The sequence below is a fragment of the Doryrhamphus excisus genome, chromosome 4 (genome assembly GCF_030265055.1).
Source record: "Doryrhamphus excisus isolate RoL2022-K1 chromosome 4, RoL_Dexc_1.0, whole genome shotgun sequence".
Lineage (NCBI taxonomy): Eukaryota > Metazoa > Chordata > Actinopteri > Syngnathiformes > Syngnathidae > Doryrhamphus > Doryrhamphus excisus.
The window spans coordinates 27,071,688-27,086,059 of record NC_080469.1 but is presented as its reverse complement, the minus strand read 5'-3'; the positions used below and the strand labels follow the sequence as shown (position 1 = coordinate 27,086,059).

At 46.7% G+C, this 14,372-nt stretch overlaps 1 long non-coding RNA gene and 16 other non-coding genes across 17 annotated transcripts; 3 read left to right on the top strand and 14 right to left on the bottom strand.

The window, feature by feature from the left end:
* Positions 1-135: 135 nt before the first annotated feature.
* Positions 136-222, bottom strand: trnay-gua (transfer RNA tyrosine (anticodon GUA)). Its single transcript is given in 2 exon segments — positions 136-171; positions 186-222. It is a non-coding gene; the product is annotated as a tRNA-Tyr (tRNA).
* A 609-nt stretch (positions 223-831) lies between these two features.
* trnal-cag (transfer RNA leucine (anticodon CAG)) lies at positions 832-913 on the bottom strand. The gene has a single exon. It is a non-coding gene; the product is annotated as a tRNA-Leu (tRNA).
* Positions 914-1,032: 119 nt separating this feature from the next.
* trnak-cuu (transfer RNA lysine (anticodon CUU)) lies at positions 1,033-1,105 on the top strand. The gene has a single exon. It is a non-coding gene; the product is annotated as a tRNA-Lys (tRNA).
* A 249-nt stretch (positions 1,106-1,354) lies between these two features.
* Positions 1,355-1,427, bottom strand: trnav-aac (transfer RNA valine (anticodon AAC)). Its single transcript has one exon. It is a non-coding gene; the product is annotated as a tRNA-Val (tRNA).
* A 611-nt stretch (positions 1,428-2,038) lies between these two features.
* Positions 2,039-2,111, bottom strand: trnav-cac (transfer RNA valine (anticodon CAC)). Its single transcript has one exon. It is a non-coding gene; the product is annotated as a tRNA-Val (tRNA).
* A 2,101-nt stretch (positions 2,112-4,212) lies between these two features.
* Positions 4,213-4,299, bottom strand: trnay-gua (transfer RNA tyrosine (anticodon GUA)). The gene is given in 2 exon segments: positions 4,213-4,248; positions 4,263-4,299. It is a non-coding gene; the product is annotated as a tRNA-Tyr (tRNA).
* A 609-nt stretch (positions 4,300-4,908) lies between these two features.
* On the bottom strand, positions 4,909-4,990 carry trnal-cag (transfer RNA leucine (anticodon CAG)). Its single transcript has one exon. It is a non-coding gene; the product is annotated as a tRNA-Leu (tRNA).
* A 119-nt stretch (positions 4,991-5,109) lies between these two features.
* trnak-cuu (transfer RNA lysine (anticodon CUU)) lies at positions 5,110-5,182 on the top strand. The gene has a single exon. It is a non-coding gene; the product is annotated as a tRNA-Lys (tRNA).
* Positions 5,183-5,431: 249 nt separating this feature from the next.
* On the bottom strand, positions 5,432-5,504 carry trnav-aac (transfer RNA valine (anticodon AAC)). Its single transcript has one exon. It is a non-coding gene; the product is annotated as a tRNA-Val (tRNA).
* A 611-nt stretch (positions 5,505-6,115) lies between these two features.
* On the bottom strand, positions 6,116-6,188 carry trnav-cac (transfer RNA valine (anticodon CAC)). The gene has a single exon. It is a non-coding gene; the product is annotated as a tRNA-Val (tRNA).
* A 2,094-nt stretch (positions 6,189-8,282) lies between these two features.
* Positions 8,283-8,369, bottom strand: trnay-gua (transfer RNA tyrosine (anticodon GUA)). Its single transcript is given in 2 exon segments — positions 8,283-8,318; positions 8,333-8,369. It is a non-coding gene; the product is annotated as a tRNA-Tyr (tRNA).
* Positions 8,370-9,039: 670 nt separating this feature from the next.
* On the bottom strand, positions 9,040-9,112 carry trnav-aac (transfer RNA valine (anticodon AAC)). Its single transcript has one exon. It is a non-coding gene; the product is annotated as a tRNA-Val (tRNA).
* A 301-nt stretch (positions 9,113-9,413) lies between these two features.
* Positions 9,414-9,486, bottom strand: trnav-cac (transfer RNA valine (anticodon CAC)). The gene has a single exon. It is a non-coding gene; the product is annotated as a tRNA-Val (tRNA).
* Positions 9,487-10,009: 523 nt separating this feature from the next.
* Positions 10,010-11,443, bottom strand: LOC131128375 (uncharacterized). Its single transcript, XR_009129633.1, has 4 exons — positions 11,154-11,443; positions 11,015-11,087; positions 10,632-10,940; positions 10,010-10,250 (listed from the first exon to the last, which is right to left on the bottom strand). It is a non-coding gene; the product is annotated as an uncharacterized LOC131128375 (long non-coding RNA).
* Positions 11,444-11,758: 315 nt separating this feature from the next.
* Positions 11,759-11,832, bottom strand: trnan-guu (transfer RNA asparagine (anticodon GUU)). Its single transcript has one exon. It is a non-coding gene; the product is annotated as a tRNA-Asn (tRNA).
* Positions 11,833-12,323: 491 nt separating this feature from the next.
* Positions 12,324-12,396, top strand: trnak-uuu (transfer RNA lysine (anticodon UUU)). Its single transcript has one exon. It is a non-coding gene; the product is annotated as a tRNA-Lys (tRNA).
* A 1,700-nt stretch (positions 12,397-14,096) lies between these two features.
* Positions 14,097-14,170, bottom strand: trnat-agu (transfer RNA threonine (anticodon AGU)). Its single transcript has one exon. It is a non-coding gene; the product is annotated as a tRNA-Thr (tRNA).
* Positions 14,171-14,372: the final 202 nt, after the last annotated feature.

Sequence of the window (14,372 nt, the reverse complement as noted above, 5' to 3'; positions counted from 1 at the left end):
GAATTACTCCGTTTGCCAATTTCAGACTGCGTGACAAAGACTCAAGTCCAACTCCATTGACAGGGAAGCGGAGGTCCTTCAGACAAGACGGTATTGCCATTCTTTGCCGGCAGACATAACACAAGAAACAGCTTGTCCTTCGAGCCGGACTTGAACCAGCGACCTAAGGATGCCAGCTTGAACCACTACAGTCCTCCGCTCTTCCAACTGAGCTATCGAAGGTCTTGTTGCTTTAGTGCGAATGAGTACAGCCAAGCGTTTGACAGCGTCTTCACTGTGTACTGCTTTCCTTTCCTGAGACGCCGGATCCAGAATCTCTTCGAAGCCGTCCGGAAGTCCTTCTCCATGGCTTCTCCAAACTCCTCCCATGTCAGAGTTTTTGGCTCAGCGAATGCCAAAGCCGCGGACAGCTTGGCCTGTCGGTTCCTGTCAGCTGAAGTCCCATGAGCCAAAAAGGCCCAATAGAACTCCTTCAGCTTGACGGCATCCCTCACCAATGGTATCCACCAACGGGTTCTAGGATTACCGCCACGACAGGCCCTGACCACCTTAGGGCCACTGCCGCCTCGACAATGGAGGCACAGAACATCCCTGCCTCCCTCTGGATCTTGCAGGTCACTGGGAAGATATTCGGCTCGAAGGACCATTTGGTCCCGAACATGAAACTTTTGATCTGAGTGTCCCGGATTCAAGTCCCTGTTCAGGTGACCAGGTCTGAGGTCCTCTTGCAAATGCCTCCTTTGCCCTCAAAATACAAGGACAACAGGACAACCTTGGTACTTTATGGAAACTACATGAGAACTGGAACTGGAAAGACTTGCGACCCCGCACTGTCAGAAGTGGGATTTGAACCCACGCCTCATTAGAGACTGCAACCTGAATGCAGCGCCTTCGACCGCTCGGCCATCCTGACCCTCCAGGGCTCGCTCCTTCTGTTCCCTGAGAAACTAGGTCAGCTGTGGAATTGATCAAACATCAGGATGGCCACATCAATAAAAACAGAACAAAAAATGATATCTAGAGCAGCAAAAGGCCTGATTAGCTCAGTCGGTAGAGCATGAGACTCTTAATCTCATGGTCGTGGGTTTGAGCCCCATATTGGGCGATTCAGCACTTTTATTGATACATCTGAAAGATATCTTTCCTGTTGAAAACTGTTCAACATGCAGAAAACATTTCATTCCAAATACACAAAAACAAGTCTTTTGACCAAAGGCCTTGGGGCTCACTTCGTAGGGCATCAGACTTTAAATCTGAGTGTCAAGAGTTCAAGTCCCTTTAGAGATCAAGCACAAGTCCTTGTTCCTATTTGTCACCTTAACTTTTTTTTGTAAAAGAAGGACTTGAATGGCCATGTTTCCACCCAGTTTCGAACTGGGGACCTTTTGCGTGTTAGGCAAACGTGATAACCGCTACACTATGGAAACCTGAAGGAAGGGGCTTTTAAGGGGACTGAGCTCAATTTTATTCCACACATTAAAAATGTTACAAAAACAGGATTTTATTTTTCATTTAAAGAATACAGCCAGAGTCCGCCCGTTCCTCTCTCGGGCAAATAGAGAGATGCTGATGCATGCTTTTATTTCCAGTCGTATTGACTTTTGCAATGCCCTGCTTTCTGGTCTTCCTAAAAGAAACATCACAAGTCTACAACTTTTACAGAACAACTTTTGCTGCACGTGTGCTGACGAGGACCAGAAGGCAGGCGCATATTACACCGCTTCTAAAATCACTGCATTGGCTCCCTGTATGTTTCAGGATCCATTTGAAGGTTCTCTTAATGGTTTTTAAATGCCTTGGGGGTTGTGGGCCTTCTTATTTTTTCTGAATTTCTTTTACGTTATGAACCCTCGCGGTCCATCAGGTCCTCCAACACCGACCTGTTATGTATTCCCAGCCCATCAGTCATCCGGGAAATATGGATTGTGTGTCCAAACTGGGGATGGATGCTCGTGTACACACCTTCAGACATCAAGCACATATCCTTGTTCCCATTTGTCATCTTGATTTTTTTGTAAAAGGAAGTCTTGGAAGGCCATGTTTCCACCCAGTTTCGAACTGGGGACCTTTTGCGTGTGAGGCAAACGTGATAACCACTACACTATGGAAACCTGAAGGATGGGGCTTTTAAGGGGACTGGTGAAGTCACAAAGCAGTTGCCAAACAATGAAACACGACCATGTGTCCAAAGTGGGGGCAGATTGACAATTGTCCAAATGGACAAAGATGTCTCCTTTGTAGGGAAAATTGTTCCAGAAATAATGGGCTTTTCTTCAACAAAACAAGACATCACAATCGCGGCTTGAAAAAAACACCTTAGCCACCCTCGGGGTCACTTTGATATCTTGGTGGACTCAACTTGTGCCCTTGGAGTCAATGGTTTGTAACCTCCTCTAACATTGTCTGGATGGCTGGATGTCTGGCCTTTTGAAGAATGAAGCTAAGGTCCTTTCAGCCAGCCAATAAGCCTTTTCAAACTATTTGCCAAGTCACAACATAAACAGGGATTTTTCTGAAAACCGGTCTTGAACCAGGGACCTTTAGAACTTCAGTCTAACGTTCTCCTAAGTGAGTATTTCAGCTTCTAAGGTGGTGTTCTGCTTTTTCAGTCGTGGGTAAAAGTGGGGGCAGGGTGAAGCTGTGTCTGTGCCACGTGTGTTGCTGTGTACCTGGTCCAGTGTGTTCTCAACTTGGGTTGGAATGTCCCCATGCCGGTAACGGGTGGGGAATACAGTCCGTTGATGAGGATAAGAGCTACAGAAAATTGGAAGGATTTCACTGGTTGAAGTCTCCAGCTACCATAAAAACGGTCACGGGCCACAAGCCTGTTCTGAATTCCGCTTTGGCCAATCGACACTACATCAACTCAGCAGCAGTCCTTGTTAGTATAGTGGCCAGTATCTCCGCCTGTCACATGGAAGATTACGCGGTTCGATTCCCAGACGTGGAGTTCCTGTTTTGTGTGTCACGTTGAACCTTGAGCAGGGTTGCGGTTGCAACAACCAGTCCGGGAGAACAAGACCTCTATTCATCTTCTTCTCCAAGTGCTCAGCTGTGTTGTACAATCTGACAGTCCTTTGCTACCAAATCATTCCAGTCGTGGATAATGGAGCTGACAAGGAAAATGACAGCTGTGGGATTTCAACCAGTGGCTCCTGAGCGAAAGGAGCCTTAATCTGGTGCTTCAGACCACTCATCCACCCAACCCAAAACGGTGCCCTGATCAGGAAAAAACTGTGACCTTGTGAGGTTCGCTGACAACGGAGGACACTGAAATGGAGCCGCACAAAGGAGGGTACCTGCACTGTTTACGTGTCCGTCGACCAGGTAGACCGGGATTCGATTGGCGGACTTGGAATTGTTTTCATGTGCAGTGACAGCAGTTCACAGACAGCACTGAAAGATGACCCGAACCGTTCGGCCGAGGACCAAGACAAATCCTATCTCCAGTCAAAACCTAACCAAATGTCAGTGCCCTGACCGGGAATCGAACAACGGCCGCGGTGGTGAGAGCACCAAGTCCCAGCCACTAGACAACCAGGGACTGCATCATATCTGCACTCTGAAAGGCAGAGACTGTGTCGCTTTGACGTACTCCAGCAAAGGAACCAAAATAGTTCTGAGACTGGACCTTCTCTGCCAACACTGCATCAGCAGGGGAATTAGCTCAAATGGTAGAGCGCTCGCTTAGCATGTGAGAGGTAGCGGGATCAACGCCTGCATTCTCCATAAACTCCTTTGTTTTTTGATGAAATGTTCCCAAGTAGCGAATACTAATCCGGGCCCCAATCTCGATATCTAGGCCAAATACAGCCATAGGTATCACCCTAAACTGGATTCAGAGTCCAGAGTGCTAACCATTACACCATGGAACCCTTTGTTTTGGATGTGACTGGCACCTTCTGGCGTAACAATGGAGGCTTTGCAAACCAGGACAACAACTTTACTCTCTGATGAGCGCAAAGTATTTTCCGGTACAATCCAGGGGTCTTGTGCTCTCATGGAAATGGCTGTTCTTTTCCAATGGGAGTTGAGATGAAACGTATTCAAATAGACACTCAAATGATCACTCAATCAGAATTACTCCGTTTGCCAATTTCAGACTGCGTGACAAAGACTCAAGTCCAACTCCATTGACAGGGAAGCGGAGGTCCTTCAGACAAGACGGTATTGCCATTCTTTGCCGGCAGACATAACACAAGAAACAGCTTGTCCTTCGAGCCGGACTTGAACCAGCGACCTAAGGATGCCAGCTTGAACCACTACAGTCCTCCGCTCTTCCAACTGAGCTATCGAAGGTCTTGTTGCTTTAGTGCGAATGAGTACAGCCAAGCGTTTGACAGCGTCTTCACTGTGTACTGCTTTCCTTTCCTGAGACGCCGGATCCAGAATCTCTTCGAAGCCGTCCGGAAGTCCTTCTCCATGGCTTCTCCAAACTCCTCCCATGTCAGAGTTTTTGGCTCAGCGAATGCCAAAGCCGCGGACCGCTTGGCCTGTCGGTTCCTGTCAGCTGAAGTCCCATGAGCCAAAAAGGCCCAATAGAACTCCTTCAGCTTGACGGCATCCCTCACCAATGGTATCCACCAACGGGTTCTAGGATTACCGCCACGACAGGCCCTGACCACCTTAGGGCCACTGCCGCCTCGACAATGGAGGCACAGAACATCCCTGCCTCCCTCTGGATCTTGCAGGTCACTGGGAAGATATTCGGCTCGAAGGACCATTTGGTCCCGAACATGAAACTTTTGATCTGAGTGTCCCGGATTCAAGTCCCTGTTCAGGTGACCAGGTCTGAGGTCCTCTTGCAAATGCCTCCTTTGCCCTCAAAATACAAGGACAACAGGACAACCTTGGTACTTTATGGAAACTACATGAGAACTGGAACTGGAAAGACTTGCGACCCCGCACTGTCAGAAGTGGGATTTGAACCCACGCCTCATTAGAGACTGCAACCTGAATGCAGCGCCTTCGACCGCTCGGCCATCCTGACCCTCCAGGGCTCGCTCCTTCTGTTCCCTGAGAAACTAGGTCAGCTGTGGAATTGATCAAACATCAGGATGGCCACATCAATAAAAACAGAACAAAAAATGATATCTAGAGCAGCAAAAGGCCTGATTAGCTCAGTCGGTAGAGCATGAGACTCTTAATCTCATGGTCGTGGGTTTGAGCCCCATATTGGGCGATTCAGCACTTTTATTGATACATCTGAAAGATATCTTTCCTGTTGAAAACTGTTCAACATGCAGAAAACATTTCATTCCAAATACACAAAAACAAGTCTTTTGACCAAAGGCCTGGGGGCTCACTTCGTAGGGCATCAGACTTTAAATCTGAGTGTCAAGAGTTCAAGTCCCTTTAGAGATCAAGCACAAGTCCTTGTTCCTATTTGTCACCTTAACTTTTTTTTGTAAAAGAAGGACTTGAATGGCCATGTTTCCACCCAGTTTCGAACTGGGGACCTTTTGCGTGTTAGGCAAACGTGATAACCGCTACACTATGGAAACCTGAAGGAAGGGGCTTTTAAGGGGACTGAGCTCAATTTTATTCCACACATTAAAAATGTTACAAAAACAGGATTTTATTTTTCATTTAAAGAATACAGCCAGAGTCCGCCCGTTCCTCTCTCGGGCAAATAGAGAGATGCTGATGCATGCTTTTATTTCCAGTCGTATTGACTTTTGCAATGCCCTGCTTTCTGGTCTTCCTAAAAGAAACATCACAAGTCTACAACTTTTACAGAACAACTTTTGCTGCACGTGTGCTGACGAGGACCAGAAGGCAGGCGCATATTACACCGCTTCTAAAATCACTGCATTGGCTCCCTGTATGTTTCAGGATCCATTTGAAGGTTCTCTTAATGGTTTTTAAATGCCTTGGGGGTTGTGGGCCTTCTTATTTTTTCTGAATTTCTTTTACGTTATGAACCCTCGCGGTCCATCAGGTCCTCCAACACCGACCTGTTATGTATTCCCAGCCCATCAGTCATCCGGGAAATATGGATTGTGTGTCCAAACTGGGGATGGATGCTCGTGTACACACCTTCAGACATCAAGCACATATCCTTGTTCCCATTTGTCATCTTGATTTTTTTGTAAAAGGAAGTCTTGGAAGGCCATGTTTCCACCCAGTTTCGAACTGGGGACCTTTTGCGTGTGAGGCAAACGTGATAACCACTACACTATGGAAACCTGAAGGATGGGGCTTTTAAGGGGACTGGTGAAGTCACAAAGCAGTTGCCAAACAATGAAACACGACCATGTGTCCAAAGTGGGGGCAGATTGACAATTGTCCAAATGGACAAAGATGTCTCCTTTGTAGGGAAAATTGTTCCAGAAATAATGGGCTTTTCTTCAACAAAACAAGACATCACAATCGCGGCTTGAAAAAAACACCTTAGCCACCCTCGGGGTCACTTTGATATCTTGGTGGACTCAACTTGTGCCCTTGGAGTCAATGGTTTGTAACCTCCTCTAACATTGTCTGGATGGCTGGATGTCTGGCCTTTTGAAGAATGAAGCTAAGGTCCTTTCAGCCAGCCAATAAGCCTTTTCAAACTATTTGCCAAGTCACAACATAAACAGGGATTTTTCTGAAAACCGGTCTTGAACCAGGGACCTTTAGAACTTCAGTCTAACGTTCTCCTAAGTGAGTATTTCAGCTTCTAAGGTGGTGTTCTGCTTTTTCAGTCGTGGGTAAAAGTGGGGGCAGGGTGAAGCTGTGTCTGTGCCACGTGTGTTGCTGTGTACCTGGTCCAGTGTGTTCTCAACTTGGGTTGGAATGTCCCCATGCCGGTAACGGGTGGGGAATACAGTCCGTTGATGAGGATAAGAGCTACAGAAAATTGGAAGGATTTCACTGGTTGAAGTCTCCAGCTACCATAAAAACGGTCACGGGCCACAAGCCTGTTCTGAATTCCGCTTTGGCCAATCGACACTACATCAACTCAGCAGCAGTCCTTGTTAGTATAGTGGCCAGTATCTCCGCCTGTCACATGGAAGATTACGCGGTTCGATTCCCAGACGTGGAGTTCCTGTTTTGTGTGTCACGTTGAACCTTGAGCAGGGTTGCGGTTGCAACAACCAGTCCGGGAGAACAAGACCTCTATTCATCTTCTTCTCCAAGTGCTCAGCTGTGTTGTACAATCTGACAGTCCTTTGCTACCAAATCATTCCAGTCGTGGATAATGGAGCTGACAAGGAAAATGACAGCTGTGGGATTTCAACCAGTGGCTCCTGAGCGAAAGGAGCCTTAATCTGGTGCTTCAGACCACTCATCCACCCAACCCAAAACGGTGCCCTGATCAGGAAAAAACTGTGACCTTGTGAGGTTCGCTGACAACGGAGGACACTGAAATGGAGCCGCACCAAGGAGGGTACCTGCACTGTTTACGTGTCCGTCGACCAGGTAGACCGGGATTCGATTGGCGGATTTGGAATTGTTTTCATGTGCAGTGACAGCAGTTCACAGACAGCGCTGAAAGATGACCCGAACCGTTCGGCCGAGGACCAAGACAAATCCTATCTCCAGTCAAAACCTAACCAAATGTCAGTTCCCTGACCGGGAATCGAACAACGGCCGCGGTGGTGAGAGCACCAAGTCCCAGCCACTAGACAACCAGGGACTGCATCATATCTGCACTCTGAAAGGCAGAGACTGTGTCGCTTTGACGTACTCCAGCAAAGGAACCAAAATAGTTCTGAGACTGGACCTTCTCTGCCAACACTGCATCAGCAGGGGAATTAGCTCAAATGGTAGAGTGCTCGCTTAGCATGTGAGAGGTAGCGGGATCAACGCCCGCATTCTCCATAAACTCCTTTGTTTTTTGATGAAATGTTCCCAAGTAGCGAATACTAATCCGGGCCCCAATCCCGATATCTAGGCCAAATACAGCCATAGGTATCACCCTAAACTGGATTCAGAGTCCAGACCATTACACCATGGAACCCTTTGTTTTGGATGTGACTGGCACCTTCTGGCGTAACAATGGAGGCTTTGCAAACCAGGACAACAACTTTACTCTCTGATGAGCGCAAAGTATTTTCCGGTACAATCCAGGGGTCTTGTGCTCTCATGGAAATGGCTGTTCTTTTCCAACGGGAGTTGAGATGAAACGTATTCAAATAGACACTCAAATGATCACTCAATCAGAATTACTCCGTTTGCCAATTTCAGACTGCGTGACAAAGACTCAAGTCCAACTCCATTGACAGGGAAGCGGAGGTCCTTCAGACAAGACGGTATTGCCATTCTTTGCCGGCAGACATAACACAAGAAACAGCTTGTCCTTCGAGCCGGACTTGAACCAGCGACCTAAGGATGCCAGCTTGAACCACTACAGTCCTCCGCTTTTCCAACTGAGCTATCGAAGGTCTTGTTGCTTTGGTGCGAATGAGTACAGCCAAGCGTTTGACAGCGTCTTCACTGTGTACTGCTTTCCTTTCCTGAGACGCCGGATCCAGAATCTCTTCGAAGCCGTCCGGAAGTCCTTCTCCATGGCTTCTCCAAACTCCTCCCATGTCAGAGTTTTTGGCTCAGCGAATGCCAAAGCCGCGGACCGCTTGGCCTGTCGGTTCCTGTCAGCTGAAGTCCCATGAGCCAAAAAGGCCCAATAGAACTCCTTCAGCTTGACGGCATCCCTCACCAATGGAATTGATCAAACATCAGGATGGCCACATCAATAAAAACAGAACAAAAAATGATATCTCGAGCAGCAAAAGGCCTGATTAGCTCAGTCGGTAGAGCATCAGACTCTTAATCTCATGGTCGTGGGTTGGAGCCCCATATTGGGCGATTCAGCACTTTTATTGATACATCTGAAAGATATCTTTCCTGTTGAAAACTGTTCAACATGCAGAAAACATTTCATTCCAAATACACAAAAACAAGTCTTTTGACCAAAGGCCTGGGGGCTCACTTCGTAGGGAATCAGACTTTAAATCTGAGTGTCAAGAGTTCAAGTCCCTTCAGAGATCAAGCACAAGTCCTTGTTCCTATTTGTCACCTTAACTTTTTTTTGTAAAAGAAGGACTTGAATGGCCATGTTTCCACCCAGTTTCGAACTGGGGACCTTTTGCGTGTTAGGCAAACGTGATAACCGCTACACTATGGAAACCTGAAGGAAGGGGCTTTTAAGGGGACTGAGCTCAATTTTATTCCACACATTAAAAATGTTACAAAAACAGGATTTTATTTTTCATTTAAAGAATACAGCCAGAGTCCACCCGTTCCTCTCTCGGGCAAATAGAGAGATGCTGATGCATGCTTTTATTTCCAGTCGTATTGACTATTGTAATGCCCTGCTTTCTGGTCTTCCTAAAAGAAACATCACAAGTCTACAACTTTTACAGAACAACTTTTGCTGCACTTGTGCTGACGAGGACCAGAAGGCAGGCGCATATTACACCGTACGGCCATGTTTCCACCCAGTTTCGAACTGGGGACCTTTTGCGTGTGAGGCAAACGTGACAACCACTACACTATGGAAACCTGAAGGACGGGGCTTTTAAGGGGACTGGTGAAGTCACAAAGCAGTTGCCAAACAATGAAACACGACGATGTGTCCAAAGTGGGGGCAGATTGACAATTGTCCAAATGGACAAAGATTTCTCCTTTGTAGGGAAAATTTTTCCCGAAATAATGGGCTTTTCTTCAACAAAACAAGACATCACAATCGCGGCTTGAAAGAAACACCCTAGTAGAGCATCAGACTTTTAATCTGAGGGTCCAGGGTTCAAGTCCCTGTTCAGGCGGGTGAAGGGAGAACATTTTGGTTCCTTTGGTGGAGTACGTCAATTCCGTGTGGCAGTGGTAGGGAGTGGAAGAATACTGGCTTACACCAGAGATTTTCAAGGACCAGACAACGCCACCCTGGGAATTTCACCCAGAGAGTCAATTTCTTTTTTTTCTTTTCCCTCTTAAGGCATACATAGGTTCATTATACTCATGAGGCTGGAGACATGGTTCACATTATAAAAAAATAATAGATTTTATTAACAAATTTTAACATCTTTTTAAAATACCACACACACAAGAAGGGCAAGAGGGAAACCTAATCAGGTGCTGAGGCTTACCAGGTGGACAATGGGCTAGTGAAGGGGGGAGGGATCTACCCAAAACAACCCAAAAAGCACCCAGTCACACGTGGCACACACAGGGATGTGCAAAGAAAACCAAATCCCAGAGGAGCACCGCACACAGAAGGAGGGGATACCGCCACCCAGACCACCAGCACCACCACCGATCCTCAGCAACTGAAAAGGGAATAAAACAATTAGTGGGGTCAAAAACAAAATAATAAAGCAATTAAACAAAAATAACAAAATGATACTAACTAAATTGAAGGTTCATCCACTAAACACACAAATTAAACAAGCAAAACAACATATGATAAACAAAAGGAGGAACTACTCAAGGAAAACCCACCCAATTCCCAAAATCAAATAAAGCAACTAGGCTAGAAAATATAACTAAGTCAAAATAATCCTAAAACAAAAAGGTAAACCTATAGAAATAATGTAAACAAAAACAAAAGAAAAACCTATGCAATTGTAACTAAACAAAAAGGGATCTACAACCCCACCACCAAAACACACAATAGAAGCGGAACTCTAAAATAATAAGAAGAATTGCACCTAGTGTCTGTCTGTCAGGAGAGGCCGAGCGGCCTGGCAAGTCAGTCACAGTCCCGCCCGCGGGCTGATCACAGCAGGCAGAGCAGTCCAGAGCGCAGACAGAGGCTACCAGCGCTAAGCTCCCAGCTAGGTGAAGCCACAAGACCGAGCAGTAGCAGAACAGGCCAGTAGCAAGCCGTAGCACAGCAGCGGGAGAGCAGTCAGTCAAGGCAAGCAGCGACAGCGCAGACGAAGCAGCGGCGTTCTCAGACGGCTGGCGATGACATCACATGCGGCGGCAGTGTTAGCTGGCATTCAGGCAGATTACACCTATCGCAGATGTTAAAATTAATGATATGGCCGACAATGATGCGGTTACGACCTATGTTAATAACTCTACATACCTTCTAAGCAGACACACAGGCACATGAGAGGAGCGAGGGAGGGAGTAAACCCAGGCGGCTACGGGCGTCTCACCTATGACCACACTAGCATTAGCAAGCTACGAGCATGCACAGCAACGGAGCGAGAGATAACACTCACCACAATAGGACGCCGAAAGACACGTATGCCCTAGCAGCACACCGATCACTCTGTCTCAGTCGAACACTTGACCCGGAAGTACACAGACGGAAGTGCAACGGAAGAAGCAGTGAGAGGAGCGCTGCTTAAATACTCTCCACCTACACAATGATTGGCCAGCAGTGAGGTCTGTTTAACGGTACACGCTGCATAGGGAGATATGGATATACTCCTATGCTGCTACATTCAGCATGCTGTATGCTGCTACAAGATTGTTGAAGGGATTGTCCTGTTGCCCTTGTATTTTGTGGGCAAAAAGGAGGCGTTTGCAAGTGGACCTCAGACCCTATCACTGGTCACCTGAACAGGGACTTGAATCCCGGACACTCAGATCAAAAGTCTAATGTTCAGGTGACTGGCTCAAACTTTGTCTTGTCTGACCACTCTTTTGTCCAGAAGATATTTGGCTAAAGTGGTCTCTTTTTCTTAAACCTGCAAATGTCCAAATGCACAAGGCTCTTTGTAGGGAGCCTTGACACAGAGTTTGCCAATTGGGAATCACACAAGTGCTGTGTAAGAGAGGAGCGCAAACATGAATAAACAGTGACACTGATGCATCCAGAGAACGTCCCTGGGTGGGCTCTAACCACCAGCCTCCCGGTTAACAGCCGAGCGCGCTGACCGATTGCGCCACAGAGACTTACACCCTGCTAACTTCTGTTCAGTTGAAGCCATACCAACGCATGCTATGCTTCCAGCATGCCCTTTGTTTTGGATGTGACTCGCACCTTCTGGTGTAACAATCGAGGCATTGCAAACCAGGACACCAGCTTCTTTGATGAACGCAAAGTATTTTTGGGTACAATCCAGGGGTCTTGTGCTCTCACGGAAATGGCTCTGTCCTTTTTTAACATGAGTTGAGACGAAATGTATTAAAATAGACAGACTGCATTGGTCACTCAATCATTATTTCTCAGTTTGCCAATTTCAGACTGCATGACAAAGAATCAAGTCAAACTCCATCGACAGGATGGACAGGGAACAACAAAGCAGGGAAGATAAGGGATAGGGAGGAGAGGGGAAAGATGCGACCGCCTTTGTTGAGAGCCAGAGAAGAAGCTCTCCTCTCTGCAAGGTCAAGTACAGTATGCCAGAAGATTTGACCTTGTGAGTTGTCCGCATTCAACAAAGGCCTGGATAGCTCAGTTGGTAGAGCATCAGACTTTTAATCTGAGGGTCCAGGGTTCAAGTCCCTGTTCAGGTGGGTGAAGGGAGGCCCCTTCCCTGAAATGTTAAACCTACTTCCTTTATCCTCCTTCTGTGGTCAAGTACAGTATGCCAGAAGATTTCTGCTCCTTCATCCTCAACACCGAGAAGGCCAAGGAGATGACCGTGCACACAAGGAATGACTTGTTTAAGCAAACCTTTTTGACCTAGCACCTTTGCGATCTTCCAGGACTGTGGATAAACGCCATTGTCAATAAATAAATTGAAGATATGGCATATCGGCTCCTGAATCAACTTTGCTGCCGCCCTCAGTAACCTACCATCCAAATTATCAATACCACATGGCTTATCGCTTTTAATAGAATGCAACAGTTTTCCTACCTCATCTACACTTATCCTCTTAAATTGAAAACTACACAGTTTATCCTATATAATATTGTTCTTTATAATAGAATCTGACAGTCTACCATCAACATCTATCATCTGATCTCTAATCAAATTTATTTTATTAATAAAAATATATTGGTGCTCCCAGTCAGGTAACTGACATTTGGACAGGTTTTGAGTGGAGATGGGATTTGTCTTGGTCCTCGGTCGAACGGTTAGGGTCATTCATAAGCGCTATCTGCTAACTGCTGTCATTCTGAAGCGACTGACGACAGAAATACGAATAAAACCCGTCAATAAATGATAGACTTGAGTTTCTGGCAAGTATTACACAACAAGATAAGGTGCTCAACTGGAGAAGGGAGTTAAGACTGGGTTTAGGGTTAGACCAATACTGTATTTGGCATAGAAATTGGGGCTCAGATTAGTGTTTGGTACTTGGGAACAATAAATCAAGGATTGGGTTTCTTCACTATTACATGACAAGAGACTAGTCGAGAGAACGTAGCCAGGATTAGGTTTGGGGTATTTGTCTGATGCTGAGGGACAAATCCTGGACTCATTTCCGATCCCAACATCTTCTACAAAAAAAAAGCATTTGACTTCTTGGAGAATGTGGGCATCGATCCCGCTCCCTCTCGCATGCAAAGCGAGCGCTCTACCATTTGAGCTAATTCCCCTGCCATCAAAGGGTTGACAGAGAAGGTTCAGTCTCATAACTATTTTGGGTCCTTTGCTGGAGTACGTCAATTCCGCAGCTGACCGAGTTTCTCGGGGAACACAAGGAGCGAGAGGTTCAGTCATCACTGGGAACTTTGGAAGTGTAGTCACCTTAAGTCAGGTCTGCTTTGGTGAACTTCAGAGGCATCATGACCAGTCTGCATCAAAACATTATCTGAAATCCTGTGGCAGGTTTCTGGCATTGATTCTTAATTCAGTTGCCATCCCTGATAGATGGTAAAGGTAATCATGCCCGCGTGGCAGGCGAGTCTCTTTGCTTGTCTGACGTATGTGTCGCATCCTGATTGGCTGGCAGCAAATGTCAACAACACGCGCGCGGCACCCGCTTGGCAAGTGAGAATTCTACCACTGAACCACCAATGCCACGTGGGGACACACTGTAAGAGAAAAATAATCAACTGTCAAGTGGATGAGCCTCTGCAAAGTGGCGCTGAATGACAACACATCACAATGTCATACTCTTTGGATTCAAGCACCTTCTGGCGTAACGGGATCCACAACAATCATGTCAGCCGTGGACGCAACGTCAATTCGTTCTTGAAGGGCAAGTGACAAAAAGAAGTACATGGTTCAGAAATCAGCTGCTAAAGTTTCACTGACCAAGCACCCAGGCACTGCTGGGATTTGAACCCAGGATCTCCTGTTTACTAGACAGGCACTTTGACCAGCTTAGCCACAGTGCCAGCAGTGCATCTGGCACCAACACAAAAACAGTTCGCCAATGGGGAAAAATGTTCATACAAGGGAGGGAGTCCAAAGTCCAACACATGTGTGAATTGAGAGTCCTGGGTGGGCTCGAACCACCAACCTCTCATTTAACAGCCAAACGTGCTGACTAATTGCGCGACAGAGACTACAACAGCATGACTGCAGTAAGGTTTCACT